The following is an 11025-nucleotide window of genomic DNA, read 5'->3' as shown; positions in this document are numbered from 1 at the left end:
AGATCATATGACAGCACAGAAATGACATGTACATTGTTTTGAACTATAAACTACTTTCTGTGTATAAAGGAACATTGCTTTAGAGCAAAAGGTTTTTTTAATTTATTTTCTTTTTCTCTTGTCAAGATACTTCTCAGAATAATGTTGTTAAGTGCATGAAGTAAAGCACACAGGAATACCAAGGCAACAAATGATTTTTCAAATACAATTAGTAAGCTACAAATAGAACATACATGTGATATAGCAAAATACATGCACCCCTTTAATAGCATATTAAAAAGCAAGATTTAACAGTGGTTCTAATGACCACCATAATTTTTAAGTAAAGATGAGCAATATTTTAAGATGTTTTCAAAACTTATAATGTGATACAAAAAATGTTTGTGATTTCTATTAGCGATGGAGTCAAAAATACTGCTAATACTATAGTGGTTTGTTACATACATGCATAATTAAAGGACTTACTGAAAATACAACTGTAAACTTTGTATATCTTAACACTTAAGTTCACAAACTCCCTGAGTTCTATCAGGAACCACTTGATAAGAACTCCTGTTTTAGAGTATCAATATGACATTGACTGATAATGCTAAAAGAAGCTTGAGGATCTAATCTAACTGAAACTTGTGTTAACAGAGAAGCAGCTAGAAGTTTTCAATGTTCCTACAATATAAGGTTTCATTTTTCAAAAAGAGGATTCTTTTTTTTTTTATACTTTAAGTTCTAGGGTACGTGTGCACAACGTGCAGGTTTGTTACGTACGTATACGTGTGCTTTGTTGGTGTGCTGCACCCATTAACTCATCATTTACATTAGGTATATCTCCTAATGCTATCCCTCCCCCCTCCCACCTTCCCCCCACCCCACAACAGGCCCCAGTGTGTGATGTTCCCCACCCTGTGTCCAAGTGTTCTCATTGTTCAATTCCCACCTATGAGTGAGAACATGCGGTGTTTGGGTTTTGTCCTTGTGATAGTTTGCTGAGAATGATCCATGTCCCTACAAAGGACATAAACTCATCGTTTTTTATGGCTGCATAGTATTCCATGGTGTATATGTGCCACAGTTTCTTAATCCAGTCTATCATTGATGGACATTTGGGTTGGTTCCAAGTCTTTGCTGTTGTAAATAGTGCCGCAATAAACATATGTGTGCATGTGTCTTTATAGCAGCATGATTTATAATCCTTTGGGTATATACCCAGTAATGGGATGTCAGGGTCAAATGGTATTTCTAGTTCTAGATCCTTGAGGAATCGCCACACTGTCTTCCACAATGTTTGAACTAGTTTACAGTCCCACCAACAGTGTAAAAGTGTTCCTATTTCTCCACATCCTCTCCAGCACCTGTTTCCTGACCTTTTAATGATCACCATTCTAACTGGTGTGAGATGGTATCTCATTGTGGTTTTGATTTGCATTTCTCTGATGGCCAGTGATGATGAGCATTTTTTCATGTGTCTTTTTTTTTTTTTTTTTTTGAGACGGAGTCTCGCTCTGTCACCCAGGCTGGAGTGCAGTGGTGCAATCTCGGCTCACTGCAAGCTCTGCCTCACGGGTTCACGCCATTCTCCTGCCTCAGCCTCTCTGAGTAGCTGGGACTACAGGCGCCCACCACCACGCCCGGCTAATTTTTTGTAATTTTAGTAGAGACGGGGTTTCACCGTGGTCTCGATCTCCTGACCTCGTGATCCGCCCGCCTCGGCCTCCCAAAGTGCTGGGATTACAAGTGTGAGCCACCGCGCCCAGCCCTTCATGTGTCTTTTGGCTGCATAAACGTCTTCTTTTGAGAAGTGTCTGTTCATATGTTCGCCCACTTTGTGATAGAGTTGTTTGTTTTCTTCTTGTAAATTTGTTTGAGTAATTTGTAGATCTGGATATTAGCCCTTTGTCAGATGAGTAGGTTGCAAAAATTTTCTCCCATTTTGTAGGTTGCCTGTTCACTCTGACGGTAGTTTCTTTTGCTGTGCAGAAGCTCTTTAGTTTAATTAGATCCCGTTTGTCAATTTTGGCTTTTGTTGCCATTGCTTTTGGTGTTTTAGACATGAAGTCCTTGCCCACGCCTATGTCCTGAATGGTGTTGCCTAGGTTTTCTTCTAGGGTTTTTATGATTTTAGGTCTAACATTAAAGTCTTTAATCCATCTTCAGTTAATTTTTGTATAAGGTGTAAGGAAGGGATCCAGTTTCAGCTTTCTACATATGGCTAGCCAGTTTTCCCAGCATCATTTATTAAATAGGGAATCCTTTCCCCATTCCTTGTTTTTGTCAGCTTTGTCAAAGATCAGATGGTTGTAGATGTGTAATATTATTTCTGAGGGCTCTGTTCTGTTCCATCGGTCTATACCTCTGTTTTGCTACCAGTACCATGCTGTTTTGGTTACTGTAGCCTTGTAGTATAGTTTGAAGTCAGGTAGCATGATGCCTTCAGCTTTGTTCTTTTGGCTTAAGGTTGACTTGGCAATGCGGGCTCTTTTTTGGTTCTATATGAACTTTAAAGTAGTTTTTTCCAATTCTGTGAAGAAAGTCTTTGGTAGCTTGATGGGAATGGCATTGAATCTGTAAATTACCTTGGGCAGTATGGCCATTTTCACGATATTGATTCTTCCAACCCATGAGCATAGAATGTTCTTCCATTTGTTTGTGTCCTCTTTTATTTCGTTGAGCAGTGGATTGTAGTTCTCCTTGAAGAGGTCCTTCATGTCCCTTGTAAGTTGGATTCCTAGGTATTTTATTCTCTTTGAAGCAATTGTGAATGGGAGTTCACTCACAGTTTGGCTCTCTGTTTGTCTGTTATTGGTGTATAAGAATGCTTGTGAATTTTGCACATTGATTTTGTATCCTGAGACTTTGCTGAAGTTGCTTATTAGCTTAAGGAGATTTTGGGCTGAGATGATGGGGTTTTCCAAATATACAATCATGTGATCTGCAAACAGGGACAATTTGACTTCCTTTTTACCTAATTGAATACCCTTTATTTCTTTCTCCTGCCTGATTGCCCTGGCCAGAACTTCCAACACTATGTTGAATAAGAGTGGTGAGAGAGGGCATCCCTGACTTGTGCCAGTTTTCAAAGGGAATGCTTTCAGTTTTTGCCCATTCAGTATGATATTGGCAGTGGGTTTGTCATAAATAGCTCTTATTATTTTGAGGTATGTCCCATCAATTCGTAATTTATTGAGAGTTTTTGGCATGAAGGGCTGTTGAATTTTGTCAAAAGCCTTTTCTGCATCTATTGAGATAATCACATGTGGTTTTTGTGGTTGGTTCTGTTTATATGGTGGATTACATTTATTGATTTTTGTATGCTGAACCAGCCTTGCATCCCAGGGATGAAGCCCACTTGATCATGGTGTATAAGCTTTTTGATGTGCTGCTGGATTCGGTTTGCCAGTATTTTATCGAGGATTTTTGCATCAATGTTCATCAGAGATATTGGTCTAAAATTCTGTTTTTATGTTGTGTCTCTACCAGGCTTTGGTATCAGGATGATGCTGGCCTCATAAAATGAGTTAGGGAGGATTCCCTCTTTTTCTATTGATTGGAATAGTTTCAGAAGGAATGGTACCAGCTCCTCCTTGTACCTCTGGTAGAATTCGACTGTGAATCTGTCTGGTACTCGACTTTTTTTGGTTGGTAGGCTCTTAATTATTGCCTCAATTTCAGAGCCTGTTATTGGTCTATTCAGGCATTCAACTGCTTCCTGGTTTAGTCTTGGGAGGGTGTATGTGTCCAGGAACTTATCCATTTCTTCTAGATTTTCTAGTTTATTTGTGTAGAGGTGCTTATAGTATTCGCTGATGGTAGTTTGTATTTCTGTGGGATCGGTGGTGATATCCCCTTTATAAGTTTTTATTGTGTCTATTTGATTCTTCTCTCTTTTCTTCTTTATTAGTCTTGCTAGCGGTCTATCAATTTTTTTGATCTTTTAAAAAAAACCAGCTGCTGACACACATAGGCTCAAAATAAAGGGATGGAGGAAGATCTGCCAAGCAAATGGAAAACAAAAAAAGGCAGGGGTTGCAATCCTAGTCTCTGATAAAACAGACTTTAAACCAACAAAGATCAAAAGAGACACAGAAGGCCATTACATAATGGTAAAGGGATCAATTCAACAAGAAGTGCTAACTATCCTAAATATATATGCACCCAATACAGGAGCGCCCAGATTCATAAAGCAAGTCCTTAGAGACCTACAAAGAGACTTAGACTCCCACACAATAATAATGGGAGACTTTAACATCCCACTGTCAACATTAGACAGGTCAACAAGACAGAAAGTTAACAAGGATATCCAGGAATTGAACTCAGCTCTGCACCAAGCAGACCTAATAGATATTTACAGAACTCTCCACCCCACATCAACAGAATATACATTCTTCTTAGCACCACATTACACTTATTCCAAAATTGACCACATAGTTGGAAGTAAAGCTCTCCTCAGCAAATGTAAAAGAACAGAAAGTATAACAAACGGTCTCTCAGACCACAGTGCAAACAAACTAGAACTCAGGATTAAGAAACTCACTCAAAACTGCTCAACTACATGGAAACTGAACAATCTGCTCCTGAATGACTTCTGGGTATGAAACGAAATGAAGGCAGAAATAAAGATGTTCTTTGAAACCAGTGAGAACAAAGACACAACATACCAGAATCTCTGGGACACATTCAAAGCAGTGTGTAGAGGGAAATTTATAGCACTAAATGCCCACAAGAGAAAGCAGGAAAGATCCAAAATTGACACCCTAACATCACAATTAAAAGAACTAGAAAAGCAAGAGCAAACACATTCAAAAGCTAGCAGAAGGCAAGAAATAACTAAGATCAGAGCAGAACTGAAGGAGATAGAGACACAAAAATTCCTTCAAGAAAGGAGGATTCTTAAAAGCTGTGGTAGCAATTCAAATACCCACAGGAAATGTAAATGTAAATTAGGAAAATTGGCCAATTATAAAACAATAAGAGTCATAAAGAATATGGTGAGCTGCAGAACACAGGCTCATTCCAGTGGAAATTACGTATATGTGTACTTTACACATACATATTCCAAAAAAAAAGTCTCAGGCTCCAGCTGGTCCAAAGTCCTCCTATACGCAACCTCCTACAAAAAGTGCAAAAGGAAAAGACTGTTTTATACATTTTGTTTGTATAAGCTATTCGCAATTAATATCTTCTGTCTCCCACATCCCTATGTTCATACAAGTAAACAGACAGTATTACTTCTGTTTCACAGGGTAGGAGAACAGATGAGGAATAATCTATGTCACCTAGCTTGCTAGAAACCTTAAGCATAATAGCCAGCATAATGACTTACTGCTAAGATCCTGTGATAGTGAGACATATTTAGGAAAAAAAGTCAAATTCAGCTTAGTGCATAAAGAAACAATAAAACTTACTTTCAAATGCATGCATAAGAGAATAAATCCCTGTGTTCTGAATTCTCTACCATACGTGTTGTGCTTAATTTTTTACTGGTAGGTAATTCTGGTCATAAAAATTCTGCAAGGTAACTGTTGGCATCAGTATTGGATACTAGAACTAGGATTACACAGAAAGGGGGTACGATTACGGAAATCTCAGAGCAACCATTGGCACCATATATTAAAACCATCATTATAACACTGTCTCACATTTCTACTCCCCTCTTGGCATAAACTGAAACTTCTAAAACCAGTACCAACATAGAAATAATCTTTTGATTGGAATGTTGCTGTGTCCAGCTTTATTAATTCAACATCTCAGAGAGTCTTGTGGCCTTTGTATCTCTGTTGACTTTATATTAAGGATATCTTATTTGTGCAGGTTAATTCACTCTGAATCTTTTAAAACTAAAATTATGTGATCCATAACTCACAAGAGAAGCAAACCTATGGAAAAACTCAATTTTGTTTGAAATGTTTTATTATTTTTTACTTAGTCAACTAAAAATAAAATTGAAAAAATACATATTTATACATCAGTGTCAATTAAATAACAATTAAAATCTCCAATTCGCTAAACAATGATACATTGTTGAAAATTTTGATTTAAGCATACTCACCACAAAAAAGTGATGTGTCAGGTAATGCATATATTTAGTCATTCCACAATGCATAAAGATTTTAATATAAAATGTACGTGATAAGTATATATAATTTTTATTTGTCAATTAAAATAGATAAATTAAAGTTTATGTTATTTTTACTTTGTTACAGACACTTTTTTTTTTTTTTTTTGAGATGGAGTCTCACTCTGTCACCCAGGCTGGCATCCGGTGGTGCAATCTCAGCTCACTGCAATCTCCACCTCCCAGGTTCAAGAGATTCTCCTGCCTCAGCCTCCGGAGTAGCTGGGATTACAGGTTCCCACCACCACACCCAGCTAATTTTTTTTGTGCTTTTGGCAGACACAGGGTTTCACCATGTTGGCCAGGCTGGTATGGAACTCCTGCCCTCAGGTGATCTGCCCGCCTCGGCCTCTGAAAGTGCTGGGATTACAGGTGTGAGCCACTGTGCCTGGCTGATGAATTGATCTTGATGTCAATAAATCACTTCTAGTTATAGCTTCATATCACATAGCTTTCAAAATTTTCCATCTACCAAGTAGTTAAAATTAATAGTATATAATAGCTTTGTAATTTTGATTTAAAATGTGATGATAAACGTCTTATTGGTATTTCAAGCTTTAGGAATACAAGCAGAAAACAAAATCGTTAATATTTATAAAGAAAACCCTGGGAAGTGTTAAACTTAGATATTAAGAATGTTTACCTCATTGCATAATAAAGATATTTTTTCTTTTATTTATACAGTTTCTAGCTTTTAACAAAGAACATATATTACTGTCACAATAAAAATCAAACTTACTTTTAAAATGTGTTAGAATTTCTTACTTTTTTTCTTTCTATAGAAACATGATAGTTTATTTCATAAGTGAAGAAAAATAAAGCAGGATAATGGACTAGGAAAACCTGCGGAGGGAGAGTAAAACTAAGATGATAAAAGTCCTCTATAACAAGATAATATTTGATCAAAGGCTGAAGGAACCAACACAGCCACATGTGACAGTGTTGAAAGAGGCTTCCAGGCAAGATGTCAGGGAGGCAGCAAACTTTCAAATAACATGTATTAACACTTACTGTGCGTATTTTCCTTTGTTACTGTTGGGAAGTATGAAACAAAGGTCATGATCTCTTCTCTCAATGAATTTTAACTTGGACCAAGGAGAAAGTGTGCGACAAGTAGAGAAGAACTATAAAACAATTCAAGGTAATTTCTCTTAAATGTGAAAAAAAATCTATAAGTTGTTTTAATCTTCTTTTCCATTTAATCTAAAGTATTTAAAACAGATTTTGCTTTATTACTAAAGCTTGCAATATCTATTCTCCTATAATTAAAAGCCATTCGTCTTTGAATTTAAGTCTTTTCAAATGAATCAGCATTAGTAGTCTATACTTTGTCTATAATTTTTATTTTTAAAACTAATTTGTATTTTTCCACGGTAATAGAAAAACAGACCCTATACCTGTAAATTATTTCTGACAAATCCTGAGCAGACTAAAACATCAAAGTGGCAAAGATATAGGAGATTTAACATTTATGAAATGCTCTTTGTGAAATGCTATTATTGCCATACCTAAAAATGTCTAAGTGTATTTTTCCACAAATTCATGTATGTCTTGCCTTATAATGCCATGGCACACCAGTTAACTTGTAGCATCTTTGTGTGCCAACATTATCAATCATGTGTGAAATTTACTTCTGCTACAGCTGAAGAGCTGTCTTAAACTGACCCATCTGTTAAATGGAATGTTTAGTTTATCAAAATGTGGATATCATGTAGAGTTAAATAGTATAATAGCAAGTGAGCATTGTATCAGGCCAGCCTTGAAAAAGGCTGACCAAGAAGAACTTTGACTTAGGAGAAAGAAGGCAGTGATTAGAGGATTGGGAAATAGTTGTACTCAAATAAAAGATGAAAATAAAAGGTTAACAAGCACCTTGTGCAAAAATAGTGGGTATAGTTCAGTCCCCTTCAAATGTGTTGCTGATACTCTCAGATGAGACTCAGCACAAAATAATTGAGAACTAATGAACAACCACGAATTAAGCTCACCAAATGAAATTTATACAGTGAAATTCTATGAAGCTGCATTAATACACAAATACATTAATTAATACATTAAATATTCAACAAATATTTATTTTCTACAAGGTTAAGACAGGCAATTGTAAATGAATAAACATTTTCCCTGTCCTCACAAGGCTCTTAATTTAGTAAGGATATTAGCAAGTCAGAACATTTTTACAGAACAATCACTTTGGCAGTATGTATACTAAAAGCGGAACATTACGGAGAAGATTTGCATGGCCTCTGAGCAAGGATGACATGGAAATTCAGGAAGTATTCTCGCTTTCCGAAGCTTGGCTTTCAAGAAAAATATTACTATAGAAGATAATATTAAAATGGCTGTGAATATGTATGTACAAACACACATATATAGCTAGATAATACAAGATGCAATCTTATGCGATGCACAAGAAAACTGTTTTCATATAAATGTTAAGTTAAAGGTAAAATGTTGAAAGTACATTTACCATCCAAACACTAACCTAAAAGAAAAAAAAGGGGTCTTTAAAACTGGAAGAAAGAGGTGGAAGAGTCAGTCAAACTGATTCAATATAAGAAGAAGTACCTGTTACTGTTGGCTTTGATGTTGGAGATAGAGAGCCATGAACCAGGAAATATGGGCAGCCTCTAGGAGAGGGGAAAATCCAGGAATTTTGTTACTACAGGTGGCTTGAAATAACATATTTACTAGCTTACAGTTCTGTAGGTTACAGGTGTAATACAGGTTTCACTTGGCTAAAATCAAGGTGTGGGCAGGGCTTCATTCCTTTCTGGAGGCATTAATGCCCTGCCAAGACCTTCATTTTAGCCAAGTGAAATCTGTATTGGACTTGTAACCTACAGACCTGTAAGCTAATAAATCAGCGGTTTCAAGCCACTTGTAGGAACTTGTTAAAGCAGCAATAGGAAGCAAACATATCATGTAATGAAATATTATTCAGCCATGAAAATGAGTGAGTATTGATACATACTACAGCATGGATGAATCTTGAGCACATTATGTTAAGTAAAAGAAACCAGTCACAAAAGACCATGTATTACATTTTTCCAATTTTATGAAATGTCCCAAATAAGCAAGTTTATAGAAACAGAAAGGTAGATTCGTGTTGTGTAATGCTTGGGGCAGGGAATGAAACTGACTACTAGTAGGTAAACGGTTTCTTCTGGGAGAACAAAATGTTCAAAAGTAGATAGTGGTGATGGTTTTACAATCCTTTAAATGTAAGAAAAATGTACTTTGAGTGAGCTATATGTTATGTGAATTACATCTCAATAAAGCAATTTTAAAACAAAGTAAAAAGAAAGTTACTGCTGTAAAGACACATGCACACGTATGTTTATTGTGGCACTATTCACAATAGCAAAGACTTGGAACCAACCCAAATGTCCAACAACAATAGACTGGATTAAGAAAATGTGGCACATATACACCATGGAATACTATGCAGCCATAAAAAATGATGAGTTCGTGTCCTTTGTAGGGACATGGACGAAACTGGAAAACATCATTCTCAGTAAACTATCGCAAGGACAAAAAACCAAACACCGCATGTTCTCACTCATAGGTGGGAATTGAACAATGAGAACTCATGGACACAGGAAGGGGAACATCACATTCCGGGTACTGTTGTGGGGTGGGGGGTGGGGGGGGCGGGGACAGCATTAGGAGATATACCTAATGCTAAATGACGAGCTAATGGGTGCAGGAAATCAACATGGCACATGGATACATATGTAACAAACCTGCACATTGTGCACATGTACCCTAAAACCTAAAGTATAATAAAAAATAAAAATAAAAATAAATAAATAAATAAATAAAATAAAAATAAAAAAAAAGAAAGTTAGAATGGCTATATTAATATCAAAGTTGACTTCAGCACAAAAATATTACCAGAGATAAGGATGGACATTCTATGATGAGAACTATGTCAAATTACCAAAGAAACATAACAATCCTAAATGGGTATGTACCCAACAGCAGAGTTTCAAAATACACAAAATAAAAATTGATGAAATATTAAAAGGAAAAGTAGACAAATTCACAATTATAGTTGAAGACTTTAACTCTCTTGTCTATTTGCTGGGTTTGTGATATGATTTGGCTCTGTGTCCCTACCCAAATCTCATCTCAAATTGTAATCCCCATGTGTTGAGGGAGGGATCTGGTTGGAGGTGATTGGATCGGGGGGCGGTTTCTTCCATGCTGTTCTCCTGATAGTGAGTGAGTTTTTACAAAATCTGATAGTTTAAAAGTGTGTGACGTGACAATTTGCCGCTTGTTCTCTCCCTCTCTCTCTCTCTCTCTCTCTCTCTCTCTCTCTCCTGCTCTGCTGTGGTAAAGACATGCTCGCTTCACTTTTGCCTTCTCTCATGATTGTAGGTTTCCTGAGGCCTTCCAGTCGTGTTTCCTGTAAAGCCTGCAGAACTGTGCATCAATTAAACCTCTTTTCTTCATATAAATGGCCCAGTCTCAGGTACTTTGTTATAGCTGTGTAAGAATGGACTAACACAGTGTGTTTACTGAAAAGACCTGGCAGCAATGAAACTATTACAAAAGGACACCCAGCATTCATATCTTGGTTTCTAAATATCCTCACTAATAAAATGTAGTGGGTGTCTTTGATAAAATGGCTGATTTCAGAAGGATGAAGCCGGAAATATCATTCTCAGCAAACTAACACAAGAACAGAAAACCAAACACTGTATTTTCTCACTCATAAGTGGGTGCCGAACAATGAGAACACATGGACACAAGGAGGGGAATATCACACACCGGGGCCTGTCAGGGGGTGGGGGGTCTAGGGGAGGGATAGCATTAGAAGAAATAACTAAGTAGATGACAGGTTGATGGGTGCAGCAAACCACCATGGCACATGTGTACCTATGTAACAAACCCGCACGTTCTGCCCATGT

The 11025-nt window shown here is 36.9% G+C and overlaps 1 non-coding gene across 1 annotated transcript; it reads left to right on the top strand.

Moving 5' to 3' along the window:
• The first annotated feature begins 8294 nt into the window (after positions 1-8294).
• Positions 8295-8397, top strand: LOC116467651 (U6 spliceosomal RNA). Its single transcript, XR_004247866.1, has one exon. It is a non-coding gene; the product is annotated as a U6 spliceosomal RNA (small nuclear RNA).
• The last annotated feature ends 2628 nt before the right edge of the window (positions 8398-11025 follow it).

Source organism: Hylobates moloch, unplaced genomic scaffold (genome assembly GCF_009828535.3).
Source record: "Hylobates moloch isolate HMO894 unplaced genomic scaffold, HMol_V3 SCAFFOLD_4, whole genome shotgun sequence".
Classification (NCBI taxonomy): domain Eukaryota; kingdom Metazoa; phylum Chordata; class Mammalia; order Primates; family Hylobatidae; genus Hylobates; species Hylobates moloch.
Note: the sequence above shows the minus strand (reverse complement) of the source record. Positions and strands in the feature narration are given on the sequence as shown.